Below are 9,114 nucleotides of genomic sequence, written 5' to 3' on the forward strand. Positions count from 1 at the left end.
CACAATCCCACCATCATATTTGGACTAAACCTGCACCTACCACTAAAGAGAATTTCAGTAACATCAGACCCTTTTCAAATCAAATGAATTTTCCTCTAGGTAAGCAATAAAAATAAAACGAGTGAAAGAATAAATGAATGAATGAATGAATGAATAAATGAATGAATGAATGAATGGGCACCCTAGGGGTAGTGCCAAGAGTACTGTACTGGGAGTCAGGAGTCCTAGATTAGAAGCTCAGCTCTGCCTCTTGAAAGCAATGTGACCTTGGATAAGTTTCTTCATCCCATCTGGGCCACAGTTTCTTGGTGGGAAGAAAGGTTTGATTAGGTGATTTCTAAGGCCCCCTCCATCTCTGATGACCCATAGCTCTAAACTGAACAGACAAAGAAAATGCAGATTAGAATCAGCTAGGAGGCATTGTGTCCAGGTCTCCAGCAAGCAGTGAGGCTGGAGCTGGGGAAGGAGGGGGCATGGCTAGCACCCCAAATGACACAGAAGGACTTGGCTTCAGGCAGAGATTTTGCATGAGACAAACTGTCATTCACTGATGGCTCGTACTTCTCCCTCCATGGGGCTTTCCTTGTCTTATTCCATGCAAAGGCTTCTGACCCCCACCTCACTCTGAACTGCTGCTGAGCTCCCGCCCTCTGGCCCGGTTACCTCGGTGAACCCTTTAACCTCTACTGGGCCTTCTGTTTGTTCCCTTCTTCCGATCACAGCTGGAACCTCACCTTTTATCCCCAGGCATGTTCCCTCCCTCTGTGTCTGTTAATTGCCTCTAATCGCTCCCTTGGTTCCCTTGGAGGGTGGGGTTCTAATGCAATTTCCCATTAAAATGTTGTGCTAAAAAATCTTACTTGGGAAGTGGTCAATGCTGTGTAACTAATTAGCTGTGTGACCTTGGACAACACAGTTCAAATCTCTGTGCCCCAATTTCCTCATGCACAAAATGAGGGGATTGGACTCGATGATTATAAAGACCTTTCCAGCTCTAATATTCTATGGTTATAGGTCAGATGCAAAGCCAGTGATGTGTCCCTGCTACCAGACAGGAAGATTTTTTTTTCTCTTAAATTATGTATAAACTTACACAGATCCTCTTCTCCTCAGAGCTTCAAGATGAAATAAAATATAATCTTTTTTACAAAGAGGGACTGACTGGGAGAAAGAAGAGTGCATATATTGGGAAATGAATTGTGTATGAAAACATAAGGTATCAATAAAAATGAGATAAAAATGTATAATTAAGTGAAATAGTCAAGAATCATTTGCATAATACCAAAGAATCACTGGGAGAATTAGAGTGGAGGGTTCCCAAAGAAGAAACTGATATCTATTGGCAGATTTCAAAGCCACAGAATTATCTATGTCCAATAACACTGAATCTCTAAGGACATGAGAAATAATCTAGGCCGAACCAGTCACTTTATGGATGAGGAAGCTCAGGTCCAGAGAAATGAAGCACTTTGTCCCAGGTCACAAACATTCCCTCCATCAACTTTTAAAAGACACCACATCAGTCATTCATTCTCTCCCTCCAATACCACCAACACTCTACATCTTTCTTCTGCTCTCCTCTGATCGTAAAGCTTTTTCCCCCTTAACTGTTGATGCATTTTCCTAGGATCACAGGCTTAGAACTAAAATGGACCTTAGAGATCATGCAGTCCAATGTCCTCATTTTACAGATGATGAAACAGAAGCACAAAAACATTAAATAACTTAGGCAAAGTCACATATATATTAAATGACAAACGCAATATTTGAACAGAGGTCCTTTGACTCCAAACTGACTTGAACATGTGCTTAAACTACAAACACTGAACTCACCCAAGGGCCAAGCAAAGTTATGGCTTCCCATCAGCCAAGATTGGCTCCTAAGGTCATTAGAGTAGAGGAGTGATGCCATACTCAGAAATGGATCCCTGCAGGCTGCATATTAACTTAGAAAATCACAAGTTAACATTATCTATGTTGTACTGTATTTTTGTTTATCTTGTTAAGCATTGCCGAATTACATTTTAATCCAGTTTGGGGATTGTACTTGGGAATTTCACTATTGACAGCAGGCTGTGAAGGTGACACCTATGAACAAGATGACTTCTCACGTTCTTTCTGGTTCTAAATCCTACTGTAACATTGAGGAACTTCTGCTTGGGTCCTGTGGCCACTCTCTTTTCCACTCAGTTCTAGACCCAAGCTTGTGATTTGAACCATTAGATTATGAGATGTTAGAGGTCAAGGACTGCCTATGCTTTTCTGTTTATTTCCAGCACTTAGAACAGAGCCTAGCGCATAGTAAGCACTTAATAAATGCTTATTAACTTCAGTCCTGGAAGAGCCTGACTTCTTATAAGAGCAAGGGCTGGGTTCCCTTTTCTCACACTCATTAGTCCGTACTAGTAGGGTACCAGTCAGATAGAAAGGTTAGATAGATGTGTAAAAGATATTATAGAAGTGGAGTTGTCAACAGTTAGAGATAACATGGATGGTGGTGTTGAAGTAGAGGAAGTAGAGGAAAAAGAAGTAATCCAAAGGTTGGGGCAGCTAGGTGCCATAGTAGATAGAGTTCCAGGCCTGGAGTCAGGAAGACCTCTTTTCCTGAGTTCAAATATGACCTCAGACACTAACCAGCTGTGTGATCCTGGGCAAGTCACTTAACCCTGTTGGCCTCAGTTTCCTCATCTGTAAAATGAGCTGGAGAGGAAATGACAAACCACTCCAGTATCTCTGGCAAGAAAACTCCAAACGGGGGTCACAAAGAGTCAGACATGACTGAAAAACAACTAAATAACAACAAAATCCAAAGGTTTTTTATATGGGTGGCCAGGCAAATGATAGTGCCACTGATGGAAATAGTAATCAGAAGGAACAGACTAGAGGGTTTAAGCTCAGTTCTAAGCATGCTGAGTCAGAGGTGCCAGTAGGACACCCAGATGGAGATGTCCAAGACCAAATGGAGATAAGGGTCTAGAGCTCATCAGAGAGATAAAGGATAGAGACATAGATGTGGGGGTCATCTTCTTAGAAGTGGTTGTTGAAGTCCTAAAAGTGAAAATATTTTAGAGGAAGAGAATATAGAAAGAAATGAGAAGAAAGCCAAGGATAAATTCTTGGGTAATGCCCCCTTTCTGAGTCAGTGAAAGAGACAAAATCAGAGTTGTTAGGCAGAAGGACTAGGAGCGTGGCATCTCTGAGGCCAAGGAAGTGAAAGGTATACATTAGAGGGAAGTGGTCCTTTTGTGATAGCAAAGAATAAGAAGCAAAGGAGATACCCACCCATCATCTGGGGGAAGGATGAACAAGTTGTGGTATACACAGGAAAAGAGAATATTACTCTGCCATAAGATATGACAAATACGAAGAATTCAGGGAAACTTGGGAAGACATGTAACTTGCTGTTCTTGTGAAGTCTATAGAACCAAGAGAATAATATAAACAATGACTGCAACCACATAAGTGGAAAAAACCAATAAATTGAAACTGAATGCTGTATAATTGTGATGACTAAGCTCGAGAAAACGCACTTCCCTTTTTTCATTGCAGAGGTGAGGGATTAAGTCTGTGGATTATTACATGCGTTGTCAGCCACAGTCAATGTGTTTGGTTTGTCTTGCTGACCTGTTTTTCCCCTTTTTTTCTTTGTTGCTGGGGTTGGGTGGGGAGGAGGGAGTGGATAACAGTGTTCTGAGGAATAGAGAAGGGAACCTCTTGGGATGGCGTCAGTCTCCTCAGTGAAGCAGGAGGCTAAGTCAGTTGCTATAATGGGAGGGTGGGGGTATGGGGTTCTTGGTTGGGATTTAAGGAGAGAAGAAGTGATTCAGGATAGTCCCTGAGGGTGGTGATGTAGAGAGTCCGTAAGAATAGAATAGGGTTGTTATAAGCAGCAAGGGCCTGGAAGTCATTAAACGCCATAAATGTGTTAGTGGTTGCAATCTGTGGCTTTCTTCAATGATAATGCTCAGCAACCAGAGAATAGGAGCGGAAACCTGGACAGTAAGGATCACCCACAGGTGAGGATTAGCAGGCAGTGAGCAGCATCTGGTTAGGGTTAGCAGAGGGTCATGGGACCATAGAGGTAATGGTAGAAGGGAACTTAGAGGCCAGAGAGTCCAAATCTCTTATTCTACAGATGAGAAAACTGACGATCAGAGAGGTCTAAGTGACTCGCCCAGGGTCACACAATTAGTAAATGCACAAGGCAAAATTTGAACCTAGATCTTCCTGACTTCAAGTCCAGTGCCTTAGGATTCTGGAGTAGTGCAGTCAGAGACTGGTAGATCAGAGGGGGACAAGGCTAGGAAGAGAGGAAAGTGAAGCCAGAGTCAGGGAAATAAACCGGGAGATGCAGTTTGAGGATTTGGTGGAGTGGACAGAGAGGTCGGTCTGAAGTCAAGAAGACCTGAGTTCAAATTCAGCTTCAGACACTTACTAGCCATACTTACTGGGCAAGTCACTTAATCTCTGCCTGCCTCAGTTTTGTCATAGATTTATAATGGGGATGACAATAGTACCTACCTCTCAGGTCTCAAATGTGATAGCGACTGTAGGGGGCTCAGCGGAGTGCTTGGCACATGGTAAGTGTTATATTTTTGCTGTTGTTGAGTTATTTCAGGTTGTATCCAACTCTTCATGACCCATTTTGGGGTTTCCTGGGCAAAGATACTAGACTGGTTTGCCATTTCCTTCTGCATCTTATTTTGCAGATGAGGAAACTGAGGCAAACAAGGTTAAGTGACTTGTGCCCAGGGTCACCCAGCCAGTAAGTGTCTGAGGCCAGATTTGAACTCATGAAGATGAGTCTTCCTGACTCCAGGCTCTATCCAGTGCATCACCCAGCTGCCCAGGTGCTATATAAGTGTTAGTTATTAAGGGTAAATTAGATTTAAAAAAAGACCACAATGAGAGCAAAGAGTAAGTTTAGAAATTTATTACATATCCCTGTCATACCTGCATTCGGGGCTCTTAAATCAAATAATCATTTTGATTCAAAGGATTTGGTTCTCTTAGGCCTTTGAATAATGGGTTGTCCTCCACCTGCGGAAAGGATGGTAACGGGTGCCGTTGCTTGGATTTACATAGGACTTTCCGAAGCATTTTAGATATTTTATCTCCTCTGAATGTTACATTCCAGTGAAATAAGTAAAGCAGGAAATACCATCCCTAGTTTGTAGATAAGGAAACGGAGGCTGCTATTGCTCAAGTGACCTATCCAAGGTCTCGCATAATGAATAGTGAAACTAGAAGGGACCAGAGGTTATCTACTTCAACCTGTACCTAACCAAGGATGCTGCCTAAAGTATCCAGATAAGAGTCCATTCAGCCTTGGTTTAAAGACCTTCAGTGAAGGGGGAGTGGACAACTGCCTCCCAAAACAGGCCTTTCTGCTCTGATTGTTTTCAAGATTATTCTCCTAGCATGGGGCCAAAACCTGCCTCTATGCGATGACCCTCCCATTGTTCCTAGGCCCAACTTTGGGAATTAAGTAGAACAAATCGACCCCTCCACCCAAAATTACCCCCTTTATTTACATCAGCCCTTGGAGTATTTGACAATTATGTGACTCTTTCCCCACATGGCTTCTCTTCTCCAGGATAAACATCCCCAGTTTCGTCATCTGATTCTCATGTGGCATGGTCTTTTGTCCCCCAGCTACCCTGGTTATACGCTGGATACACTCCAGCTTGTCGCTGTACTTCTTAAAATGCAGTGCCCAGAATGGAGCACAAGGCCTCAGATACAGTCTGACCAAGGCAGAGTACAATGGGACTCTCACATCCCTTGTTCTGGGCATCATGCCTTACCAATGTGACCTAACATCACACTATTTTTTTTTTAGCTGACATGCCACATTACTAACTCATATCGAGCTTCTGCTCCATGAAAGACCCCAGGTCACACACACTGTTGTCTAGTAATGCCTCTCATTCTGTACTTGATTTTTTTGAACCAAAGTTTCTCTTTCCAGGCTTATTGTACATTATCATGCACTCTATATGCTAACCAAATTGACTTTCTTCCTGTTCTTCTCATGTGACATCCTATCTCCTGGCTCTGCATGTTTGCCCCTGCTGTCCATCATTTGTGAAACGCACTCTCTCCTCGTGTCTACCTCTTGGGATGTGCTCAGATCAAGTACTGCCTCAAGCAAGATGCCTGTCTGGATTGTCTCATCTGTTAGTGCCTCCTTGTTTTCCTGAAATCGTTCTGTATTTTCTTATTACACATGCATGCATATAACATGAGCTCCTTGAGGGTGGGGGCTGTTTTTTGCCTTTCTTTGTATCGCCAGCATTTAATTCATTTCCTGACACATAGCAAAAGCTTAATAAATGCTTGTTCAAGTCAGCATGATTTCAGAAAAACCTGGAAAGATTTACATGAACTGATGCAAAGTGAAGTGAACAGAACCAAGAGAACACTGTACACAGTAATAGCAATGTGCGATGAAGAACTGTGAATGACTTAGCTATTCTCAGCAATACAATGATCCAAGACAATCCCAAAGGACTCATGATAAAGCATGCTATCCACCTCCAGAGAAAGAACTGATATTATTTGAATACAGACTGAAGCATGCTCTTATCCATTTTCTTTCTTTCTTTATTCTTTTTCTTTCATTCAAGTCTTCTTGTACAAAATGACTAATATGGATGTTTTACACGATTGCATGTGTAAAACCTGTATCTGATAGCTCTAAGGGAGGGAGGGATAGAATTCAGAACTCAAAACATTTTTTAAAAAAAATGTCAAAAATGATTCTAACGTGTAATTGGGGGGAAAAATAAAATATATATTTTTTAAAAATAAATAAATGCTTGTTCACTGACTGACTGTTCCTTAGCCCTTCCACAGTGTCTGGCTAATTGATTCATTCATTTGTTATAACTCAAGAAATTCTAATCAGGCACAGATCTCCCCTGCTCTAAAAATACATTCATTTGACCTTGTTTCATTTTTAGTGGTAATTATTTTCTACATGGTTAAGCATAAAATTTAATTTAATTGAAGTTCTGTAGTGAAAATAAAGGACCAGGGGGCCTACTCTCCCTTATACCTGAACGTGCATTTCTGAGATTGTCCACTAGATGTCAGCCTTAGCCTCATATTTTCACAGGGATGGACAAACCATCTGAGGATCATCCCAAGCAAAAGGCACCTAGGCAGGCACATTTGAGCCACATTTAGAATGAATTAGAACCCCAAAAGAAATCTAAAGCAGCATTCCCTCTGTAAAGTCAGAAAAAAATCTACAGACAACTGAATTAAATTTTCACCTGAAATATTTGGGCTAGTGATATAAGTGAACATTTGGGGTGTGCAGAAATTTGTCCTTTGGGAACTGAAACTTCACTGTATCACTTTGGAGAGATGTTCTTCCCTTTGGCCAACATCTTTGCAAAGTAGGCTGCATATATGATGTTGAAAAATTACTTAAACCCTCTGGTTCTCAATTTACTCATTTGTATAATGGGGATAAAAATTGCACCTACCTCACAAAGTTATTGGAAGGACTGGACAAAAAAATTTATTTTGCCACAAAGCCCTAAATAAACATGGATTGACACTGTTATCATTAAATAGTATTAACACCCTTGCTCTAGGAGCAACATCAGAAGACACTAAAATCTAGATTTGTTCAGTGACTTTCAAAATGTTAGGTTCTGGACACTTTTCTGCCTTGTTTTCCATGTATTAAAACTGGTGCCAGTGGGCATCAGATAAGAGACTGGGACTATGTCTTCCATACCTTTGTGTCCCCTCTGGCACTGAAAACTGTGCCAGGCACTAAGGAGATGCTCAATTAAAAGGAAATGAAAAAGAAGAAATTTTTGAAAATTCCTATTACAGTGATATTATAAACTCAGGGATTGCAGGTGCCAAAAGGAGCCAAATCCGTAGGCCAGATGGTGTGACTGACCAAGGAACTAGAGGCAATCACCAAAGAGAACTGCTGCACTTAGGGAAGGAAATATTTTATTCATTTAGCAAACACATGTTAAGCATCTCTTATCTATAGAGTCCTATAATAGGCACTGGAGGAGATGCAAAGTTTAGATAAGACACAGTTCCTAGCTTATGGTTTAACAGGAGGACAAACACATAGCACTCTAATATATAATATTACTTGATTCAGTGTATTATGATAACTAATGGTAAACCATGAGAGTAAGCCCAATAAATGGATCTCCCTAGCAGGAGATAGGTTAGATCAGGGGTGGGGAACCTGTGGCCTTGTGGCCACATGTGGGCTTCTAGGTCCTTGGGTATAGCCTTTTGACCTCAACCAAAAATAAATTCTTTTATTAAGGAGATTTGTTCTATGAAGTTTGGATTCAGTTGAAGGGCCTCACTTGAGGACCTAGAGGGCCACCTATGGCCTTGAGGCCATACTTTCCCCACCCTTAGGCTAGATAGCTACCTAGATAAAAAGCCTTAGAAAGGTAAGATGCCCAGATCAGATGGACACTAAACTAAGAAGAATTATCCACTTTACATATCATGATCATGAAGTTGGAAGGGGTCTTAGAAATTTGAATCCAGTGACTCTCAAAGGGTGTGCCATGGCAAATTTCACCAAGTGTGCTGTGAAATCTGGGGTGTTAAGAGCTTCATAACCTGCCTCTCTTCTACCTTTTCAGTCTTCTTATACCTTATACCCACCCTCTCCCTGTCCCCAAATCTTCAGTTCAGTGACACTGACTTCCTTACTGTTCCTTGCGCAAGACACTCTATCTCCAGATTCTGGGCATTTTCACAGCCTGTTGCTCATTCCTGGAATGCTCTCCCTTTCATCTCTGCTTCCTGGCTTTTCAGGCTTCCTTCAAATCTCAGCTAAAATCCTACCTCTACAAGAAGTCTGTCCCATTCCATCTGACTGCCAGAGCCTTCCATCTTCAATTACCTCCAATTTATCCTGTGTGTTTTTTGTTTGTACTTAGTCATTTGCATTTCTCTTTTTCCAATCTAACACAAGCTCTTTAATGGACTGGTTTTTCCTCTCTTTGTATCCTTAGCCTTAGCATCGTGCCTGATACATAATAGGCATTTAATAAGTGCTTGTTGACTAATATCAGTCTTGTTAACTTGGCGAAGCCAAGTCATCTGATT

Source organism: Trichosurus vulpecula, chromosome 8 (assembly GCF_011100635.1).
Source record: "Trichosurus vulpecula isolate mTriVul1 chromosome 8, mTriVul1.pri, whole genome shotgun sequence".
Lineage (NCBI taxonomy): Eukaryota > Metazoa > Chordata > Mammalia > Diprotodontia > Phalangeridae > Trichosurus > Trichosurus vulpecula.